The sequence below is a fragment of the Lepus europaeus genome, chromosome 15, assembly GCF_033115175.1.
Source record: "Lepus europaeus isolate LE1 chromosome 15, mLepTim1.pri, whole genome shotgun sequence".
NCBI classification, from domain to species: domain Eukaryota; kingdom Metazoa; phylum Chordata; class Mammalia; order Lagomorpha; family Leporidae; genus Lepus; species Lepus europaeus.
Window position 1 is genome coordinate 13,250,135 of NC_084841.1, and position 24,147 is coordinate 13,274,281.

The following is a 24,147-nucleotide window of genomic DNA, read 5'->3' on the forward strand; positions in this document are numbered from 1 at the left end:
GGCGGGTCCCAGGCTCCTCATCTCACAGTCCAACTCCCTCTGGAGATGAAGCATCTGTGGTGTTGGCACCTGCCGTCTGTGTGGGAAGAGACAAAGCACTGTGTTCCTAAAACAGGGAACCCGGCATCTCAGAAAGGGGAGCTGGCATTGCTCTTCAATGCTGAAAGGAAAGCTATGGTCTCCTTCCCCAGTTAAAATGAAACCAAAAATAACGGGACTACATATTTAAATATGGATTACCACGGACCAGGAATTTTCATTAGCTTAATCAAATCTCAAAGACCTCTTTTAAGGCCAACTGGAAAGATGGATGTTCTATTAAATCTGTGAAGACAAGGATACGAGAGGACCGTTTGCCAGTGAGCACCTGGACCTGTGCCCAGGTTCTGTGATTTTCTTTCCGGTAGGAAAACCCCACCTGAAACAGGTGTCAGTCCAGAATCAGACCCCAAAAGTGAAAACAAGCATTTAGGAATCTGTAATGCCTCCCTCATTTTTACTGTAGTCCACAACAAATTGGCAATATAAAACCAAAACCCTGCTTTTTTGTAAGTTTATAATACAGTTTCAGAAGCATTATTCTAGAAGGTACTGATGTTAACTTTGAGGAATGTTTGTATTACAATATTATTAACTCTGCATAAATCATTGGACTTCTTTCTTTTTTCTACCTATTATTTTTTATTTGACAGGCAGACAGAGAGAGCTCCTGCCTGCTGATCCACTCCCCAAATGTCTGCAATGGCCAGGGTTGGGCTGGACCAAAGCAAGGAATCAGGAACTCAATCCAGGACTCCCACATGGATGGCAGGGACCCAATTGCTTGTCTATCAGCTGCTGCCTTCCAGGGCTTACGAAAGCTGAACTAAGGAGTAGAGACGGGACTTTAACTCAGGCACTCTGATGAGTCATGGGCATCTTAACTGCTAAGCCAAATGTGTGCCCCAGAACTTTTTTCTCTATTGTTTAACATCAAATCTTGCTTGATAGATAAGGAAATTGTATTTGTTTAAATCCTTCCTCAAAACTGTCCCGAGCACAAAACGTCTATTCAGAAAAGCAGTGCCTACTGAAAGCTTTCCAAATGGTACACAAGACAAAATACAAACAGGTATGGATTTTTATCTTTCCACCTTATCCTCTCCACTCTTCATCTATACATTGATTCTCTAGTAGGCTCTGCCAGCCCCCCTGGTTAAAGGAACCAACTATATTCAGGCAGCTCTCCTGGGGATGGTATCATTCCTCCTCACCTTGAGAACATATTCACCTTGCCTAGACATTCACTACCCTAGCTTCCTGTAGAGCAGGGCTCAGCCACAGCAGGACCAGGGTGGTGTGGGACAAACCCGCAGCCGGGCTCCTCGGGCCTCGGAAGTATTTTCATTCCGAATAAAAGGAGGCGAGTCCTCTGGGCTCAGCCCCAATGCTTTTGAAGATTAATGTTTATTTGATGAGGACAAGCTCTTCAGAGATACATCCCATGGGCAAAAGAGATATTCAAACAAAAATGTGTGGAAGAAAACTGAGAGACAATGTTCTGTGAGGATGTGAGGGTTGCCATCTCCCAGCTATTTTGCAATCCTAAAGAAGAACCAAGAGACTCCCAGATGCCCCTGATGCAAAACTCCAGCACCGTGGAGCCTCTAAAGCAAATACTTTTTCTTAAATGCAATACGTATACACATGAATTAGCTACAATGCTGTTAGTGGAGTTTTTCTGTCTTATAACAGAGAGTGGTCTGCCCAGAGGTAGATGGCAGCAGGTGACATCCCTGGTACAGTCTATGGATGGAAGCGGGCTCCTGGAGGAAGGGAGGAGCTACCCCAGGGAAAGAGGGATCCGCTGAGGAAGGGGTTTGCTTTTAGTAAGACCATGGTCCCTGAAGATTCTTTGAAGTTGGTGTATGCTTTAAAGCTCCATTGCCGTTAACACTGTGAGCCTCAAAAAGGCCCAGAAAGCAAATCAGTGTAGGGCAGGGGAGGCAGTACCCACATGAACTGGTGCAGGATACCAAAGCTAGGTGGATATCACAGGGCAGGGGTCGAGTGCAAACCCAGCTCAGACCAGTCTGATGCAGAAGAAGCAGGGACCCAGGCTCCCCAGGCATGCCGAGAGTCATGAGGCAGGGTCTTCCTCTGCAGCAGGCATTTGCCCAGGCAACTTGGGATGGGGAGGGGTCTTGGGAATGTGGCATTGAAAATGCAGTGAGCACCCGAGAAAGGGAGAAAGATGGAGGGAAGCTAACTGTGGAGGGGGCGGCTGGGGCGGCTAACACAGAGGCCCCCAGTGCTTTGGGGGAATCACCCAGTGAGGTTTTGTGCCAGCATGGGATGGCTGATGTCAGGCTCAGAGCAGGGGTTGTGCAGAGCGAGGAGGCAGCCTCTGGGGCTGGCGCCTCGTGTGGATTAGAATCAATCAGGGCACGTCTCCTGCTACTGCCCTTCCACCCTTCAGAACGTGAGACACACAGGAGTGCATGCACCTGGGCATCATGTGGGACAAGGCTGGCAGCCTGCAGGGTTGCGGCGTTTCACAGAGGTCACAGCTGATGGCTGGTGGCTGCCCTGGCCCTGCCCCCCATTCCCGCAACCTGCACTGCTGGTCTATGCCTGTGTTCACTGGCGACCACACCAAGCTGAACAAGAGTGATTTGAGCACTCACACTCTTATGTGCATGCTATGCTGCAATTAGGGGAAAAAAAATTAAGGCTCACCAATGAACCAAGGTGAGGAAATGAGGAACTTGGAACTTCTAAAGGGAGTTCAAGGGGACTGGGGTCTACGTGTTTGAATTGGAACAAGTTCGTGCTCATGCTGAAGGATGAGAGGGAGGGCTGCAGAAGCAAAGCTTAAATTTGAACAAGTCACATAAATTTAAAATTAGGGGTTTACTGAATCAAGATGTTAAAAACACTGTGAAAGTCAATTGTAAAATATGTTGAGGGCCAGTGCCGCGGCTCAACAGGCTAATCCTCCGCCTTGCGGCGCTGGCACACCGGGTTCTAGTCCTGGTCGGGGCGCCGGATTCTGTCCTGGTCGCCCCTCTTCCAGGCCAGCTCTCTGCTATAGCCTGGGAGTGCAGTGGAGGATGGCCCAATTCCTTGGGCCCTGCACCCCATGGGAGACCAGGAGAAGCACCTGGCTCCTGCCATCGGATCAGCGCGGTGCGCCGGCCGCGGCGGCCATTGGAGGGTGAACCAACGGCAAAGGAAGACCTTTCTAGTTCTGTCTCTCTGTCTCTCTCTCTCACTGTCCACTCTGCCTGTCAAAAAAAAAAAAAAAAAAAAAAAAGGTGAAAGAGACTCTTGGAGAAGCCCAGAGAAAGAGGAGAGGAGAAAGTGGGCGGGCAAAGGAGGGAAACGGAAGGAGAGACTAACGATTTGTTCCAAATCAGACCAAAAGCCCTGGTGAAGATGAAGAAGGTTCAACCCTTCGCAGAAATCCCAGCTGTCAATCCTGTTTCAGGCAGGATCTGCTGCGCTGTATCTCATGGAGCACGCGCAGTGTTTTATCTCACTAAAACTAAACCTCAGCTGAGCTGTATTCCTCACTATTCTATTTGTCTGTCCACCCTGTCAAACAGGTCACAGTCCTCTATTCAGAACTGCTCGGAAAAATCATGCTGAGAAATACAAATTAGGAGGGCAGCTGCTTCTCTCCGAAGATGTTGGCAAGGAGGCCTGAATCACTCATTGAAATGCTAAGGGAGCTGTGAAACTCACTGAGTCACTTACACAGTCCCTATGGCGATGTCCCTGCTCCCTGCAAGCGGGATGCTGTGCGGGAGAAAGGCAGGCAGGAACTGAGGTGTGAGAGGTGGGGGACCTGCAGCTGCAGCTGTCCCACAGCGTCCAAAGCCAGGAAGGCAGATTTGTCACCCTGGGACCTGGGGTGTTCAGCCAGGCGGACATTTTTGTGCCGCCAGGTGGGCTGCACTGTAAGACCTAACACCAAGGCGGGCACTGATTGGCAAAGATAAAAAGGAGGGGGATGAGCGCCACAATCTTGGCTTCAAGGGGTTTGCAGAACAGCAACAACCACCACCTCAGTGCCCTGGAGCACGGACGTCATTCACCGCACTTAGTTTTTAAATAAATGTTTTTTAAGTTCAGATATAGAGAAAAAAAATAGAGACAAATAAACAAAGCCTTGAATTAGGTTTGAGGAATCTGAGCTGTCATAGAAAGTATGAAAACAGCAATTCAGAAAAGCTTGAGCCGAACACCAGCTCATCAAACAAACATCAAGTATCAGATGGAGTGCGGTATCATTAGATCCGCGTCAGAGCTGGAAGAGGCTGGAGACCCCAGCCCCATCCCATTGCACCACAGACACAGGGAGAAACAGGGAGGAAGGACTCCTCCACGTTACATGAAAACACACGGGAAGGCTTCAAAAACTCACAGAACAAAGAAGCAAAAAGATAACGCAAATTTCCCATGAACTTTCTGAAGCCCTGCCTATAGTTAAGAAGAGAGTTCCTGTTTTGATGACGGATATTTAGCTGATTTATGATTGTTCACGAGTAAATAGTGAGTTACCAGAAAGAAAGAAAACAAAGACAAATGAAGAATTTGACCTGCAAACTGCTCCACGCTGTCTGCTGTAAGTGGTAACGCATAGGCAACTCCTTAGCAAATTCTACTTTCCAGAAGGAACTGGGGCCTGGTGCGAAGAGATCCCGGGGAGCTCAAGTCCTAGGAGCCCTTGCTCTTGCTTAGTCATGTACTAAAGGGGTTGCCTGTAATTCATAACGGGAAATTAGCCAGCCGGAGAGCACAGCCAGTATCTGTTAAGTATAAATTCGAAACTCCACAGCATATTGCACTGACCAGCTGGAGTTGCTAGGAGACAAGAGGTCAGGTTATTTCCATCTTTGGGGCTCCTGCCGGACTCAGTGCCACAAGCACGCAGTGAATCTAGGCTGCAGCCTGGACGGCCCCTCCCAGCCTCAGAGCCAGGGGTGCACGCATGAGGCTTGCAGCACCCTGGCATCGTCCTGAGAATGAGTGTGGAATAGAACTCTGCGTGGAAGACTCCCTCGGCCTCAAAAATAGAAGGGAGAGAGAGGGGACACTTGCTCCTCATCCTGAGACACAGGAAACAAAGACTATATGGGGACTGCTGGTCCCACCCCTCACCTGTCCTTAGAATAACCTAATGGGTCCACATCCTTTACCCATCCACTTCACCTCCCCATCCTCCGATTTTTAAGGAACAGTTCTTAGGGTACAAACTTTCTTTCCACAATCTTTTCCTGCATGTACCCAAAATAAAGGCACAACCTTCACAAACTGCACTTGGGGATGTGCCCTTCAGTAAATGAGTTCAGATTAGAAATCTTGAGAGGAAACAAACCCCTGTTGCTGTTCTAGCCCTAGTCAGCATCCAATTCTCTACCAAAGCTCCATGGCACTTGTTTCCACTGTGATGCATACAGCAACCATCACATATTAGCCACCAAGACCACCAGTGCTGACTGGGTGCCAGGGTCCGAGTGAGAAGTGTTACAGACATGCTGACAGTTAGTCCTTGTATCCATTTGGCCTAGTGGTCCAGACTGGAGTGCCTGGGTTTGAGTCTCAGCTCCACTCCTGATTCCGGCTTCCTGCTAATGTGCATTCTGGGAAGGTGGTAGTGATGTCTCAAGTACTTGGGTCCCCGCCACCCATGGGGGAGATCTGGATGGAGTTACAGCCCTGGATTGGGCCTGGCCCAGCCCTGGCTGTTGCAGGCATTTGGGGAGTGAATCAGTGGATGGGAGATTCCTTCCTTCCTTCCTTCCTTCCTTCCTTCCTTCCTTCCTTTCCTTCCTTCCTTCCTTCTTTCCTCCTTCCCTCCCTCCCTCCTTTCCTTTCTTTCTTTCCTCTTTCTCTTTCTCTCCCCCCATTCACTTTTTCAAATAAATAAAATAAAAATTAAAAAAAAAAAAAAACTGTTTTAAATGAGTGACTTCACACAGAGCATGTGATGATCCTAGGGTGGCCAGGAAGCAGGGAAACTCGGGCCCTAAAACCAACTCTGTCATAGAGCAGCCTTCCAAGGGCACACTCCCAGTGGCAGAAGGACCTCCCCAAGGCCTGCCTACTAAACCCCATAAGCGGCTTCAGTCTCTACCCTTTCAGCACCATCAATTTATGACTTTGCGGTTTAAACATTTGCGTGAGTTTGGGAGCCAAATCATGTTCAAACTACACAGCAGTCACTAATCACTGCACTCCAGAAACATTTAAAGAGTAACTTGCTTTATCAACCCGTTAACGATTTATTGTCTAAGGACAGTTGCTTTATTCACTGGGCAAACAGCAGCAAAATCAAGTTGTTCTTTGGGAATTATGAAAGCCCTGGGCCATCAGCCCTGGAATAAGTGGAAAACAGGCCCAGGTTAATGAATTACTAGGGGTGTAAGTATAGGATAGAGCTTTAATTCTGCGAATTACAAGTCAAAACCGGGAGAGCAGGCCACAGAGGTGACTTGTTCAGAAACACTAGGATGACATCTCCCATGCTGTGAAGTCTCCCAGGTCTCTGCATTTTTACCCAAAAACGTTTGGGCTTCATGAACTATGACACGAGATCTATGGGAACAGAAAAGACTTACACGTCACCTGGTCATCTCTTCATTCCTTCCTATACTTTTGTACCCAGCCTCTCAATATATGGAGTCTAGGGGCCAGCGTTGTGGTGTAGCAGGTAAAGCCCCCGCCTGCAATGCTGGCATCTCACAGGGGTGCCAGTTGGTGTCCTGGCTGTTCCACTTCTGATCCAGTTGCCTGCTTTTGGCCTGGGAAAAGCAGCAGAAGATGGCCGAGGTTCCTGGGCCCTTGCTATCCACATGGGAGACTACGATGAAGCTCCTGGCTTTTGGCTTTGGCCTGGCCCAGCACTGGCCATTGGAGCTATCTGGGACCCAGCAGATGGAAGATCTTTCTTCCTATCTCTCCTTCTCTGTAACTCTGACTCTCAAAATAAATAAATCATATTTTAAAAAAATATGGAGTCTTTACTCATCCATTCCCATAGATAAGGGTCCCCTCTGAGGTTTTGCATTCCTGGGCAGCTTCTAGTTCTCATACCAGCCAGTAGAGCACAATCTTTTGTTTTTTAAAAACAGATTTACTTATTTATTTAAAAGGAATGGTTACAGAGAGAGGGAGAAAGAGAAACAGAGATCTTCCATCAGCTGGTTTACTCTCCAGGTCGTTGGGGCTGGGTCAGGCCAAAGCCAAGAGTCTGAAGCTGCATTCAGGTCTCCCAAATGGGCGGTAGGAGCCTGGGACTTGAGACACCCTCCACTTCCTTCCCAGGCACATTAGCAAGGAGCTGGATCGAAAGTGGAGCTGCAGGGACATGAAACTGAGCCCATATGGGATGCCGGTAAGATAAGTGGTGGCTTTAATCGCTATGCCACAATGCTGGACCCTTACAATCTGTTTTAGGTATGCGACTTCATGAAAACATTCACCAAAATGACCAGGACAAAGAACAAAAAAAAAACCTGTGCACCCAGCCAGTTGCTGAAGGCTCATTATCTTCCAAGCAGCCTTCTAAATCATTTCAATACTTTATAGCAACGTGTTGTAACAAGCAGAGTGGCTGCATTATGAGCAGGCCAGGTGAGTAATGGAGAACAAGTGGCAATTGTGTTGTAGTTAACTTTTTTTAATTGAGCATGAGAAGGGAAGGCTTTAACTCTAAATGCTGGCAGAGCCCTGAGCTTGTGTCAACCAAGATGTGCGTCTAGCACACCCCAGATAGCACCAGCGACTGAGTCAAAGTGGCCCATTTGCTGATGCAAAAGGGCTGCAAGCAACGGCTAGGTTAAGAGATGGTCAGTTACACAGGGTTTTACATCTTTTCCACCTTTTGCTTCCTTAGAGAGCTGGCCCTGACTACTGACAGGCTGGGTGAGAGCCCTGGAAATCAAAGTGGGATGACGTCATGACCAGGTCCAACCTGTCCTTCCACCTCCACAGAGGACCTCATTTCCCTAATTTGCAAGGTGCCTCTGATTAAAAGCCTGCAAGGACTGCAAGTGTGTGCACCTGTGGTCCAATGTAAACCGCCCAGCCCAAGCTTTACTGGAATCGATGTCATGCAATCAGTGGATCAAATATGCAGGCCAGCATTTCAGAGTCAATGCCAAAGAAAGGACAGAAAAAGAGGAAAGAAAAAAGAAAAGGTTGGCTGGCAATTTGTCAAGCCATAATTAACATAGTAGGGATGCCTGTTTTGGCTGAGATAATCCCATGGGATATGCTCCTTTAGCTTTGGACCCAGCAAAATTTGTCTTGGTCCTCTACTTACTATGTAATAACCTTCGTTAAACTTACGTTGTCCCATAAGAAAACAATGCCAGGGTATGCCTAAAAGATTTTGTATTTAAACCATGCTTATCAGATTAAAAGCTGAAATCTCAGTTACCAAAATTTACCATGCATATTCACACCCCATTTTCCTGATTATCTAAAGAGATCTTTTCAAAGGACTCACTACCTGCTCTCGGAAAGATGTGTTTACCACTGAATTTTGCACCACTATAAACATGGGAGAAAGGGCAAAGTGCTCTACTATGTTTAACAAGGCCACTTTAATTTCACAGAGGCAAACTTTGAGCATACCATAATATAATTCTGAAGCTAAACGGCCTTTCCTTTTACTGAAATGCTGACAAACGAAGCATCGGGAACACTTTGATGAGCCGCTTTATCCTTCTGGAGTGGCAGAAACTAGGGCAGCCATTCTTTTGAGAAAGTAGAGCACGGGACAGCCACACCACGGATGCCCGGGGTCCTGCTGCCCTTCCCCCAATTTTCTTTTCTTTTTTTTTTAGGGAAAGGGTTTATTGGGGAACACCCTACAGACCAGAGTCTTCCCCCTCATTTTCAACTCTTTAACACCACTTAGGAGGGAAGGGATCGACTGAGGAGGTACTTAACTCACGGACTCAGTCCATCTGGGAAGTGTTCAGTGATACACTATTTTCTGGTTTCATCATATGCTTTCTGATAAAACACAAAGTTAAAAGTGAAAGCTGCATACATAACTAATGTGCATGCTGATGCTGTTTTAAATGAGAGCCACTGAAAAATAAGAATAAAAACCAACACATAATCAGCATGGGCACTTCAACTCGGGACATTTTGGAAATTTCTGAAGACATTTTGGGGCTGAGGACTGGTACCGGCATCCAACAGGGTTCTGGTAAGCATCCTGCAGTGCACAAGACACAGCCCAGTAACAACTGTCCAGTCCAAAATGTCAGTCGTGCCCTTGATGAGAAACCCTTGCCTTCACCTGGCAAAAAAGAAAATGGTTCTGTTTGAAAAGTGGTGGCAGCAGCAGGGAGAGGAGGGGCAATGAAGTGGCGGACATACCAGACAGGTGAAACGGACCAACACAGAGCCAGGAAATCTAGAAACGCAGGGTAGAAAAAGCAGGTTCCCAAATCAAGGCGGCCAGAGCTTAAGGGAAGAGCTTCACCATGAGAGGTACTTACCCGACCGGAGCACAGGGCGCAGAACGTGAGAAGTGCGCCCTTGTGTAGGAGCCAGGCGGGTGAGGAGGTGAGGGCAGTGCCTGAGGCCATGCCTACCTCCAGAGGAGCCAGTCAGGAGCACGGTGTGGGGGTGGGGAGGCTTGGTCCCAGAGGTGCCAGGAAGGAGGGGTGGTTAGCGGAGTCCGGCCCTGGGAGAGGGGCGGGGAGGAGGAGGGCAGGGCAAGGAGAGACTGCAGCCTCAAGACAGTCACAGATAGAAGCCCAGTCAGGTTCCTATTCACCCCCCTTTCCTCTCCCTTTTTAATATGTGTCTCAGAGTGTATATCTGTATTTAGAGAGTTAAGAAAAAGTTTAAAAAACAGGATTAAACTTCCTCTCAGCAAAGACTGCAGCAGTCAGAACTTGCAGCAGAACTGCACAAGAATGTCAGTTTCTTCAAACAGTCACACAGCTTGGGACGTGTCATTAAATAGCAACACAAAAAGTAAAAGTAAAACCAACCAAACAAAAATCAGTCCTCACACTGACAGAATTATCTCACTACTTTGTTTTCCTTCTTTGTACTCCTGAGATCATCACGTTAATTTGAAATTGCATTTTACCTTTTGCAAATTTCTTGTTTATAGTTGTTTTCATTTTTCTTGATTTCAAGTCACTCTTTATATATTAAGGCCACACACCCTCATTTTGTACACTACAAAATTTCCCCTGTTTGTTGCTAGCCTCAGGAAAGGGCCATTTGCCTTATGTATATGCATACACCAAAGTCTTGACAAAGTGCATACTCCGACTTAGCAAATAAACTTAACAGTTACTATAAAGAAACAGCATCTGTACATACGAATAATATAGCAGCATTTCTAAATGAATAATAGAAAATCTGACTTTAAAGCATAGCCACCGACAGAATTCTATAGCCGTGAAAGCAGGCATAGGAATATTTCAAGATAAGTTGAAAAAGAAAGTACGTGCCCAAATTAGGAAACACTATGATCTTGATTTGGGGGGGGTGGGGGAGGCGCAACACAGATGCTGCTTGCAATACCTGCATCCCATTTCAATGCCAGTGCAAGACCCGGCTTCACCTCGTCCAATCCAGCCCCCTGCTGGACTGCCTGGGAAAGCAGCAGAAGATGGCCCAAGTGCTTGGGCGCCTGCCACCCATGTGGGAGATCAGGATGGAGTTCCTGGCTCCTGGCTTCAAGCTGGCCTAGATCAACCTGTTGTGGCCATATGGGGAATCAAACAGCAGGTACAACAGGTACAAGTTCTCTCTCCACCTCCCCCCCACACCTCTCACCTCCAGTTGCTCTGCCTTTCAAGAAATAACTAAATAAATCATTTTTAAAAATGTGCGTGTGGTGTGTGTATATACATTACAAAACGTAAAGAAGACTGTCCCTGGGTGAGGATATTGTGATTAATAGTAATTTTAAAAATATTTCATGTATTTTCAAAATGCTTTATAATCAATTATCTTGGCTTCATACTGGGGAGGGGTGGAGGCAAAAGCCAGTTGGCCATTGTGATGGGATTTTCATCCTTGTCACTATTCTTTGCAGAATGTTTTCTAGTGTCAAGGAAAGGGCTAGTGTGAGAAAGGAACAAGGAAACTCTGCCCAGGGTGGGAAAAGGGAGGACCTTCAGTGCAGCTCAGAGAAAACCTGGCAGACCCAAGAGTGCAGAATTCTGGGGGCTAGCCTGCAATCCCCACCCTAGACCCCATTCTCTGGTTTCTAGCCTCAAACCCAGCCCTATGCTCCAAAGTCATCCAGGGGGCTGGACAGCTGGGAAGCTGCTGGGGATCTGGGAAGGGGTTCTTTGTACAGCTGCTGGGTGAGCAGCCTGAATTTTAGATCAAAGTCACGAACAGGAATCACTTGTTGAGGGGCTGCCTGGGGAAATGCTAATGCAGGGTTACCCCTGCTAGGGGACAAAAACAATCTGTCTGCATGTGCTAGACAGACAGCTGGTGCTGGGAGGGGCTCAGACGCGGCAGCGGGGCTCCCACTCTGATTGGTGGAACCAGAGTGGAAACGCAGAGTTGGAGGGTCGCCCTGGGGTCCCCCCACCCCCTCCACGGACCCAGTGTTGGCAGCTGGCACCTCCCAGGTGGGAAGAAAGCAGGGCAGACTGGGGTCGCTCCAATTGCATCATCTTCCCACACGTATCCTTTAACAGCCACGGCTTTTGTCTGAAAGATGAAGTTTGGGTGTTTCTGGGTCCTGCCACTGGAGCCTTAGTTCTGCAGCTGGTGGGGGAGGTCCGCATATTTAAAGCAAACAGGAAGAGTCAGAAAACCTTGTCCTGTCCTCACAAGCACAGCTACCTTCCGTTATCAGATCCATTATTTTTAAAAAGAGATGCCCAAACCCAAGCATTCCAATATTTGGTTTCCACTTAGCCACCTTACCTATTTCAACAAAAACCAGCTCAGCCCAGCCACATTATTATTCATTTCTTTTAAATGTAAGTCAATTTAATATGAAAGGCCACCTTCAGGCCAAAAACACAGACACCCTTCAAGGCCAAGTTTAGCAACTGAATAGACACCCCCCTCCCCTCACTGCAATTCCTGTGAATCCTCTGTCTGCCAGGCAGAGATTAGCATTTCAGGCACTTTTCTTTAGCTCTTCCATGGGGGACCTCTCCTTCGGGGAACGAGAGAATCCCAACCAAGTGTGCCTCCTCAGGTTTCTCCAGACTGATTGCAAAATGCCCACATGGGTGTGCTTGTGTGAAACAAGCACATAATAGTCAACAGCTGGCCACTCAACGCCTACGCACTGCCATACTAGTGTACAAACCAGTTCACAATGCCATCTACAAAGAGAGTATTCTTGAGCAAATTTTTTTAAAAGTTCCTATAAAACACAAAGCAGAGAAAAGTTGTATGAGTACAGTGTACAAGCTTTGAAACAGGTAATCTGAGATAAGAAATCCAAACAAAAGACAGCACGCCACTCATTTCCGCTTCCCACTTATTATAACAAATTCTTTCATAGGAAGGCAAATGCTGTATCAGAAACACACAGCCTAGTCAATGCTTTATCTGATGAGTGGATCCCCTTCCTCATTTCCAGGAAGCATTAGTAGCTTATCCTCGCGCACACGCGTGAGCTCAAGATCAGCACTCGCCCATTTGCTGCAAACTAAAAACTGGGTGCTCGGAGAAACAGCACGCTCTGCTCAGCTCTGGTGTGATCTCTGCAGAATTTTAAACCATTGCAAGGCACACAGACGAGACAAAAACCGTACCTTGGGTTTCTCGTCCCCCTTCACTTTTTGTCCACCGTAAATGGCTGCATCTTTAGCAGTCCGCGCTAGGAGCTTCTAAGCTGACAGACACAAAAACAGGCTTTCTTTGGCTTGCTGGTGTTCCCGGCCTTTTATGTGGTGTCTTGGGCTGTGCCTGCTTAATTCATTCCTGATTCTACTCAAAGGAAGGCCAGCCTGGCCTGGTAATTGCTGAGGATACTTCTGACTGCAGGAGCAAACTAACTTGCATGCACCAACAGACACGGAAATGCATTTGAAGGCCCAAAGATTCTTGATTTTTAAAGACGATCTATTTTTTTTTTTTTTTAAATAATGCTCCAGGGCCAAATTGAGCAACTTAGTTGTGGCCTTGGAAAATCCATCCTGGGAACAGCACTCTTCACTCTTGCTGAGCCTCATCTATGGCTTTTTATTCTGGTCTTTCAGGCAGCACGGCTGAATGGTTACTGTGACAACCTGGTAAACAGGACTGAAGTGACCACGGAGGGGTGTGCTGTGATTGTTCCCTCTCTGGGGAAGAGTGGCTGCCTCCATGCTTCCTTGACTAACAGTGCATCCAAAGGTAAAACTGCCCTTTTGCAGGTCTCCTGCGTGAGATATTTTCCAGAGAGGAAAGAAGAGACTGCATTGCGAGCTGCAGGTGCACAGGTGCACAGGTGCAGGAGAGGCCAAAGCCCAGGACAGGAAGGATGGGCGCAGGTCACTGAGTGCTGCATGGGCACTGTCCAGTAAGACTGCACCGGGGATGGGACCAACCCCCAGGCTGTGAGACTCAGCGCAGTGAAGAACTGGCTATGCGGACAACTCTACAGAGTCCAGGCTCCCTGGCTGATGCCCCTGCCCTCCCATGCTTTCCTTTAGTATCTGCTGTATAAAACAGTGTCTTGGGCCAAGCAGACCTGAAACCAACGAGGGTTTACAGGTCACTAGTTACCAACTGAGAGTCTTGGGCAAGTTTGGTGTTGTGGTGCAGTAGATTCAGCCGCCATCTGCAACACCAGCATCCCACGTCGGTGCTGGTTGGTGTCGGGCTCTTCCACTTAGATTCAGCTCCCTGCTAATGAGCCTGGGAAAGCAGCTGAAGGTAGCCCAAATGCTTGGACCCCTGTGACCCACATGGGAGACCCACAGGAAGCTCCTAGCTCCTAGCTCTGGCCATTGCAGTCATTTGAAGGTGAAATCAGTAGACAGAAGAGTTCTCTCTGTCGCTTTCTCTGTAACTGTGCCTTTCAAATAAATGAATACATCTTTTAAAAAAAATTTCTAAAACAACAGTCTATTAATTTTTTCCCCATCTGAAAGGCAGACATATACACACAGTGATTTTTTTTTTTTTTTTTTTGACAGGCAGAGTGGAAAGAGAGAGAGAGACAGAGAGAAAGGTCTTCCTTTGCCGTTGGTTCACCCTCCAATGGCCACTCTGGCGGCACGCTGCGGCCGGCACACCACACTGATCTGAAGCCAGGAGCCAGGTGTTTCTTCTGGTCTCCCATGCGGTTGCAGGGCCCAAGGACTTGGGCCATCCTCCACTGCACTCCCTGGCCACGGCAGAGAGCTGGACTGGAAGAGTAGCAACTGGGACAGAATCTGGCGCCCTGACCGGGACTAGAACCCGGGGTGCTGGTGCTGCAGGCGGAGGATTAGCCTAGTGAGCCGCAGCGCTGGCCTCAGTGATCTTTCATCTGATGGTTCACTCCCCAAATGCCTGCAATAGCAAGGGGTGGGCCGGGCCAAAGTCCAGGACTCCATCTGCGCCTCTTCAATGGGTCTCAGAGATCCAAATATGTGGGCCATCATCTGCTGCCTCCAAGGCTATGCATGCGGGGGTTGCAAATGGCAAGTTAAGTATTGTGCCAAAACTTAGCCACTATTAATTTTTTAAAAGATTTATTTATTTGTTTGAAAGGCAGAGTTACAGAGAGAGAGAAGGAGACCCACAGAGAGAGATCTTCCATCTGCTGGCTCATTCCCCAAATGGCCACAATAGCAGGGGCTGAGCCAGGCCAAAGCCAGGAGCTACTGCTGGATCTCCCACGTGGGTGTAAGGGCCCAAGGACTCAGGCCATCTTCTGCTGCTTTCCCAGGCACATTAGCAGGGAGCTGGATCAGAAGAGGAGCAGCTGGGACTTGAACCGGTGCCCATATAGTATCCTGGTACTGCAGATGGCGACTTAACATGCTGTGCCACCGTGCCGGCCCCCACTGTTAATTTTTTTTTTTTTGACAGGCAGAATGGACAGTGAGAGAGAGACAGAGAGAAAGGTCTTCCTTTTGCTGTTGGTTCACCCTCCAATGGCCGCCGCGGTAGGTGCGCTGCGGCCGGCGCACCGCGCTGATCCGATGGCAGGAGCCAGGTGCTTCTCCTGGTCTCCCATGGGGTGCAGGGCCCAAGGAATTGGGCCATCCTCCACTGCACTCCCTGGCCACAGCAGAGAGCTGGCCTGGAAGAGGGGCAACCAGGACAGGATCGGTACCCCGACCGGGACTAGAACCCGGTGTGCCAGCGCCGCAAGGCGGAGGATTAGCCTAGTGAGCCACGGCGCCGGCCCTCCCCACTGTTAATTTTAAGAATTAGGGTCAACATTGTGGTGCAGCAGGTTAGGCCATCACCTGTAACGTCAACATCCCTTCTGGCTGCTCTAGTTCTGAGCTGCTCTGATTCTGAGTTTTGGCCTAGCCCAGCCTGGACTGTTGTGCCCGTCTGGGGAGTTAACTGATAGGAGATCTTTCCCTCTGTAACTGCATTTCAAATAAATGGATCCATCTATAAAGAAAAGAACTGATATAGGTATGTTCATTCTGTAACAATAACAAAGACAAAAAGGATGGGGAGCGTATCTATCACCAGCCAGCCAGGTACAGGAGCCCAGGAGGCAATGGGAGGAAATAGAAACAAGTCACAGGGCACACCCTGGGCTTCTCTCTTGCCTCCATTATTTCATGCAATAATACGTACATGACTTTATTTAATACTCATACTGGAGGTACTGTCAGTACACATGCTTCAAAGACAGGGGAATAATCCCCAGGTCATACAACAGCCTTGATGTGGTACAGCATCGTGTACTGACATTTGAATGAAAATTCTGGGACAGGCAGGTGTTACGGTGCAGCAGATTGGGCCACCACTCGGGAAAGCCATCTACCATTATCAAGCTGCTGCTTTGAGACCCACATACTTGACTTCTGATCCGGCTCTCTGCTACTGTGCCTGGGAGGCAATGGATGACGGCTCAAGTCCTTGAGTCCCTGCTACCCACATGGGAGACCCAGGATGGAATTTCTGGATCCTGGCTTCCCACCTGGCCCAGCTCTGGCTGTTGTGGGCATTTCAGGAGAGTGAAGCAGCAAATGGAGATGCTCTCTCTCTCTCTCTCTCACTCTGCCTTTCAAGTAGATTAAAACAATAAACACTAAAACAAAGAAAAAAGAAAATTTTGATAAAATTACACTGAGGTAGCTGCCTACTGAGGAACAAAATATATTTTCATGAGGACATTATTAATATTTGACATACTCACAGAAATGAGTATTTGATATTTTGATTTCAACCCGGAATGGATGCAGACCAGTGAGTGAAAGATGTGAAAATGCAGCTACCATTGAGTACAGATAAAACCTTTCCCATAAACAGTAAGGGCCTAAAAAAGAAAAAGCAACAGGCTGCCTCAGGTGCAGTCAGGAGTGAATTTTCCCTCTCCAAGGGTTACTTAGCAACAAGGAGCATGATCCCTTTGTGTGACATTGAAAGGGGATAAACTGGACGCATTTCATTGGCTCTTAAGGTAAATATGTTCCCATCTGGACAGGCCCGTAACTGCGATGTGCCTCAGACTTGCTGTGGTCCAAGGAGCCATCTCAACACAAGCTGATGCCTGCATGCAGGCAAATTTCATCACTGCTTTCCCTACCGTCTGCGCAAATTACGGACACTATGCGAAGTACTTCGTCCGTCGGTCCTGTCCCTGAGGTTACAACACTACACTTAACACATCTGTCCCTGAGACGGGAAAGCTGCAGCATCTGAAGAAAGGCCTGGAAACAAAGTGGCCAAGGGTGCATTTACGGTGGCGAAAGGTCTCAGTTTCACACTTTCTGTCAAATAACCAAGAGCTGCGTGATAAGAAACACTTTGGCCCAGAACAGCAGCTGCTGCGTGTGCTCCCCCAGGGACAGACACACAGTGGTACATTCTACTCTGCTGGAGTGGACTCAGCACAACAGGGCATCCTCCAAATGAAAGCTCTGTACTTCCAGGGAGTTATTCAAGATTTATTTATTTGTTTGAAAATTAGAGTGAAAGAGATTGATCTTCCATCTGCCAGTTCACCCCTCAAGTGACTGCATCCTGACAGCCAGCAGGATCAGGATAAAGGAGCCAAGAACTCTATCTGGGTCTCCCACAAGGATGGCAAAGACCCAAATACCTGAGCCATCGTCATCATCTACTGCATTTCCAAGTGCATTAAGCAGGACCTAGACCAAAGCGGAGCATCAGGGACTTGAACCGGCACACTGATATGGCATATGGGCATCCCAAGTGGCAGCTTACCTAATACCACAACACTGCACCCTAACTTCAGGAAGTTTGATCAGAATGTTAAAACCCAACGTTTAACCTGTCAGTTTAAACCTTTGTTATGTGGCGCATCCTGGCCTAATCACGGCAGATCACAAAGTCCCTAGGGGGAAACACCTCATTTAGAGATCTGAGTATTTGAGGATGAAGCATCAGCCCCAGAGGAAGCAAAGTTTGTGATTGAGTCTCTGCTGAGCAGTTCCAAAAGGCCTTGAACCTGAGGGGTCCTTGTCTGAGAAAGGTCAGCCAAGGGAGACAGGCAGAGTAGAGTACCAAGTTATCCTGGGAAGGCTGGTGCGTAGCCAGGATATTACAACAAAATTTAGCTACTACTACTATATCTCCAGAGTAACTTCCAACAATACAAATCAAGGATGAGCAAAAAGGAAAACTATGTCCAAAATAAAATAAATTAACTGGGATGAAACCTGTTGCAATAAAGGTCAAAGATGGTACATGAGTTGTTATTGTAGACAAGGTGAATACTCACTACCACAAGCATCTCTGTAATGGGCCTTTCTGGGCAATTCAACATTTACCAAGCACATATAACAGCCTGGACACTGAGCTATCAGCTGGGTCAAAAATGGGTAAGATTCCCCCTGTAGAGTAGGACTATACTACTGTAGAGTAGCTCTATACTTTTATTCACAAGAGAGGATTAGAGAGCAAAAGCTCAAAAAGAAACATAAAAGGTTGCTGGAAAAAAAAATATCTCAAGAAGACTAATGAGAAATGAGATGCATAAAAGGAGGCAAAAAGGACATGAGAGAAATATAATAGGGCCAAATTTTTTTTAAAAATTTTTTTCTTTTTCTTTCTTTCTTTTTTATTTATTTATTTTTGACAGGCAGAGTGGATAGTGAGAGAGAGAGAGCCGTTGGTTCACCCTCCAATGGCCGCTGCGGCCGGCACATCGCGCTGATCTGAAGGCAGGAGCCAGGTGCTTCTCCTGGTCTCCCATGCGGGTGCAGGGCCCAAGGACTTGAGCCATCCTCCACTGCCTTCCAGCGCCATGGCAGAGAGCTGGCTTGGAAGAGGGGCAACTGGGATAGAATCCGGCGCCCCAACCGGGACTAGAACCCGGTGTGCTGGCGTCGCAGGGCGGAGGATTAGCCTGTTAAGCCACCGCGCCGGCCGGGCCAAATTTTTTAAAAAGATTTTACTGCCGACACCGCAGCTCACATGGCTAATCCTCCGTCTGCGGCGCCGGCACACCGGGTTCTAGTCCCGGTCGGGGCGCCGGATTCTATCCCGGTTGCTTCTCTTCCAGTCCAGCTCTCTGCTGTGGCTCGGGAGTGCAGTGGAGGATGGCCCAAGTCCTTGGGCCCTGCACCCGCATGGGAGACCAGGAGGAAGCACCTGGCTCCTGGCTTCGGATTGGCACAGTGTGCCGGCTGCAGCGAGCCAGTCATAGCGGTCATTTGGGGGGATGAACCAACGGAAAAAGGAAGACCTTTCTCTCTGTCTCTCTCTCTTACTAACTCTGCCTGTCAACAACAACAAAAAAGATTTTATTTATTTTATTTGAAAGACAGTTACAGAGAGGGGGGAGAGAGACAGAAAGACGGACAGACAGAGAAAGAGTATCTTCCATTCACTGGTTCACTCCCCAAATGGCTACAATGGCTAGGGCTGGGCTGGGCCAAAGCCTGGTACCTAGAACTTGGGTCTCTCAGATGGGTGGCAGAGACCCAAGCTTTGGCTGCTTTCCCACTTTCTTAGCAGAGTAGCCGGGACTCTGGCTGGTACACACACGGGACACCACAGGCTGCTGTTTATTAACCCGCTGTACTACGCTACTGACCTCAGGACCAAAATTTAAAGTGAAAATGTGCTACATTACTATCAAAATTTCTCTTTTTTAAAAACAAATGTTTGATGTGTGTTTGAAAAAAAGGGGGTAGGAGGGAAAGAGAATGGCTGCTAGCCCCTAGATTACACCAAGCTGAATCCCTGGACTAAAAGTTTCACATCCATTAAGTCCATCCATCAAATTATCATGCCTGTAGAAACCAAAGGCTCCTGTTTCCACAGTGTCTCCTGGAGTTCTCACTTCCTGTGTGGTCCTGGCCAGGAAGGTGTCATCATGAGGGAGTCAGCATGATATGAAAGCAGCACATGAAAGATAGGGACACAGGTCACCTCCAGAGTCCTTGAAGTAGCCCTTTGTATGGCAAAGTTTAGGTGTCCTTGTGCCTCAAGGCAGGAGACAGATGGTGACTCAAAACCTTCTACCCCCAACTGGTCTTGGCTAACCCTGTCTCTCTAGGGTCATCCTCTCTCTTCAGATCTTACCTTCCAGAAAATACGACTGGACTGCAAGTCCAATAGAGCCTCAGTCTCCCCGCCCCTGGCCTCCTTCAGTGCAGACAACCCTGCCCATCACTCCTCTCCTTTTGCTTTAGATGAACCTTACTCCAAGAGGCCACCCCTGCTAAGTGACTTCCCTATCAGCCCCCACCCACAGAGAAACTAGGAGACCTGAGTCTTCGCCTTTTTGGAGGAGACCTGACAGAATCTTTCAGGGCAGTGTTATGTCAAGGCTCAAATGTGAAGCCGGGCGGGCTTTCAGGGCTGCGGTAAGCACCACTGAGGCACCTGCATCCGGTACCACGGCCCCTGTGTTCGAGTCCTGGCCCTGCTCTGCATTCCAGCTTCTTGCTGATGCACACCCTGGGAGACACAGGAATGGCTCAAGGTTTTGGGTCCCTGTATCCCACACAGGAGACCTGGATTGAGTTCCTTGTTCCTGACTTTGGCCTGGCAGCCCCTGCTGCTGCGGGCACTTGGGGAATGGACTCGAAGATGGGAACTCTCTCTCTCTCTGCCTTTCAAATAAATGAAAAATAAACCATACACTTAACAAAGGTAAGGCTGCTGCTGGAATTCCTAACACTTCCCTACTCAAACCCAGGTCCTCCCACACCCACAGTACATGTGGTGGGGAGCCAGCCAGGCTCTCCTGGATAGGTGGCCTGGACGGATTCTGCAGGAAGCGGCCCTGGCCTCTGCAGACAAGGAGTTCTCACACTAGGAGGAGCCTGCTGATATTTATCAGTCTGTTCCCTCCTGAAATCTGTCCTGAACCTCCTGAGGGCTTTTCTGAGGAATGTTAATGAGAGACTTTTCGGACTAGAATTTATTTGCTAAAATACCAGGCAGGGAGAGATCACAGGCTGTGGGCGCCCTTGGGGGGAGATTCTGATGTGGCCAAGCAGGTTTTTTCTGATGCAGAAATTCTCTGTTGCTTGGCTGGGGCACTCTGGGTCAGCTACTGCTACTGCCTAAGCAAATCACAACAGAAAAGAGCTAAAAGGCCATGTCGCCGGAGTAAAAACCGTCTAACAGAGAAGCCTGCCCTTTGTGAACTCTGAAAATCCGAAACGCGGTGGAAGATTCCCTCCAGAGCTCACGGAGGCCAGGGCGGGTGCTTTTTTATGGGCTTCATAACTTAGCACCAAGAGGAGTCCTCAAGGAGCTAGTGAAGTGCCTTCCACACAACACCCAAGCTTGGTAAAAGGCCATTTATAAAACAGAAAACAAGTCCATGCATTGTTAGAGTTGCACTGACATGTGTGGTCCTGCATTTATAACAGTCTCCCTCTGCACCTGCTTTTCAAAATGAAACACAAAATTCCCAAATAACAGCAACAACAACAACAAAAAGTAAAACAAACCCCAAATTAACAAGTAACTCATAAAACAAAGACACGCAAAGAATTTCTAGATTCTTTAGGGCCCAGCAGCCGATGGTGGGATGCAAACACTTGGAGGACAGCCTGTCCTGCAGGCCGTGGTGGGGGGCTAGAGCTTGGGGGACCCTCTGTGAAAATCTTGCCTTTGCTGCTAAAAGCACAAAAGCAGCTACTTTGATTTTTCTACAGTTCTCCAGGCCACAGATTTCATGGCTGCCGTTCTCAACTCTGGTCAGAAAACCTGCCCTCCCCACTTCCTTCCCCCAATTCTCTGGAGTCTGCCCAAATCCATGATCCTTGTGCTTAAATGATGCACAAAATACACACACGCCCACACTTAAAATGCAACCTCCCAAGCTCTCCTGATAAACAGAACGGAGAAGAAAATGTGGTGATAACAGAGACCCGTCTCCCCTGCTCCAGACACACTCATCTCTGGGGAGAGGGAAGGCAAGATTTTTCCCTGTGAAATTTCTAGAAGAATCTATCCTGGAACTACAGACATGTGTGAGAAGCTCCAAATAAGGGTTGCTTACATAAATTTCATAGAACATAATCAGCAGTAACAGTCTGGGTATTTTCAGTGGAACGACAGGCACACTACTGGAGCAACCCTAAGTTGCTCGTCTGTTCCCATCAGCATTTTGACACACGTTACACCGACACCTTTACTCTCAGACAAGTTGGCTCCAGTGTCTGAGCCTTCACTTCTGGAGGCCTTTAACAGGACCAGGACGTTTTCTCTGCCTCCCATGGCCCATCTTTAGTGTGTTGGTAATTATCATGTCTCCAGTCAGGAGATGTCAGGGGCCAGGAGCCAAGACACATGGGAACAGAAGGGGGAGTAGGCGCATTTTTTTAAATGCAGAAACCAAAACAATTAGGTACAACAAAATCTCAGCATGGAAATACAAACATGAAAATACGTAATTTCTTCAGTATTCTGGCGGCTCAAGTATTTTCAAGCAGGCCGAACTTCAAAAACTGTGAGTATTTGGCCGGCGCTGTGGCGCCAGCACACCAGTTTCTAGTCCCAGTTGCTCCTCTTCCAGTCCAGCTCTCTGTTATGGCCCGGGAGGGCAGTGGAGGATGGCCCAAGTGCTTGGGCCCTGCACCCACATGGGAGACCAGGAGGAAGCACCTGGATCCTGGCTTCGGATTGGCGTATTTCCGGCCGTAGCGGCCATTTGGGGGATGAACCAAAGGAAGGAAGACCTTTCTTTCTGTCTCTCTCTCTCACTGTCTAACTCTGCCTGTCAAAAAAAAGACAAAAACAAAAACAAACAAACAAACAAACAAACAAACAAAAAACTGTGAGTATTGGAAGGAAAAAAACTCCAGGCCATTCAAGAAAGCAAACAAGAACAGCAGGAGTGGGAGTTTCTGTCCTCACCCAACACTGCCAGGGCAGGTTCCGTGTCTTAGACTCTTAAGTCACTAATCATTGTTGAAGTGCATGCTTTTGCTTCACAGCATGAAATAAGGAAAAATCTTCCTTAAAGCATGGCTTACCAGGAGCTATATGATGCATCTGCGCACCCCAGACTGCAAATGCAGAAAAATACACTCGTGTGTTTGCAGGTGGAAAGACAGGATATATTACTCCTCTTGTGGCCAAAATTGGGAGGAATGCTGATGGAGCTCACATGTGTGTGCACCACAGCCATCACGGCCATCTGTATCGTCATGGGAACACTGCCCACTGGGGTCACAAAGCATGACAAGTGGAATATAAACTTGCTTACAAGAAATCTTACTATGCAGAAAGATGTTCTTTTTTCTTTTTTTTTTTTTTTTGGACAGGCAGGGTTAGACAGTGAGAGAGAGACAGAGAGAAAGGTCCGTTGGTTCAACCCCAAGTGGTCGCTACTGCCCGTGTGTTGCACCAATCCGAAGCCAGGAGCCAGGTGCTTCTCCTGGTCTCCCATGTGGGTGAGGGCCCAAGCACTTGGGCCATCCTCCACTGCACTCCTGAGCCACAGCAGAGAGCTGGACTGGAAAGAGGAGCAACCGGGACAGAATCCAGCGCCCCAAACGGGACTAGAATCTGGGGTGCTGGTGCCACAGGCGGAGGATAATCTAGTGAGCTGCGACGCCGGCCCAGAAAGATGTTCTAACTACTAATATCCGATACTGCTTATCACCATGTATTATTTATGTTGCCATTTTCTGAAACATTTGAATAAAAATTTGAAAGATGAGGAAAGGAGTTGCTTTTCCAACTGCCAGAACAGTGCACATAAAGTCATCATAGAGCCTCTACCTAAGACCCAGCCACTTTATGTGATATAAATGCCAACTTCCTACCATCACACTTCACTGTCAGGTAACAAACTGAACAGTTTACTCTTAGAGATACCTGATTTTGCTCCTACGAAAGACAGAGAACTCCATATTGTGGTTCTTACAAGTATACATCTTTAAACTATAAACAAGGAATCAGAGTACTTACTATGAAGCCAAAGGCAACTGGTCAATAGTATAAAAAAATAACATGCGGCACCAGCAAAGCTATCAAGATAGAATGTAAACCTACTGAGAAGCAGTTCAGATCAGGTTTCCCAGCTACACCCACGTGAGGATGGCATCTACCTACTTGACAGGAGGGAGCTCTCGAAATTACTAATGAGTGGGGATTTTCTCTACAGGATTGCTCCAGAGAGGCTGGTCTGCCACATCAAAATAACTTAATTTCATTAAAAACACTTCAAAAGGTAACAGCACATTTAGCTTTGGATTCAGCAACTGCTTGTATTTAATAGTACAACATTTTCTTTGTTACAGGGAGCATCTCCTTTTAAAATTCACATTATTTCTGATCACGTAACAACATTTACAAGCTAAAATCACATAGCCAAGACATTAGAACTTAGGACGATCTTTGCGGTGTCTTCTCATGAGTTAGGATCAACCAGCTGAAGGATATAAAACCCAGTGCTACAGTCTCTGCATGATGTTCAATGATGCAGCGAAAGAGTAGAAAGCTCAAAGAAATCAACCACAGCAAAAAACCCACACCAACTATTTTTTCGAAACACAGTGGGTCACATTGGAGCCAGCCTCAAGAATCTGAAACCAAAGGTTAAAA

The 24,147-nt window shown here is 47.8% G+C and overlaps 1 protein-coding gene across 2 annotated transcripts in view; it reads right to left on the minus strand.

Moving 5' to 3' along the window:
* MYO10 (myosin X) overlaps positions 1-24,147 on the minus strand; it is a 251,839-nt gene that overhangs the window by 55,711 nt on the left and 171,981 nt on the right. The window lies entirely within an intron of this gene.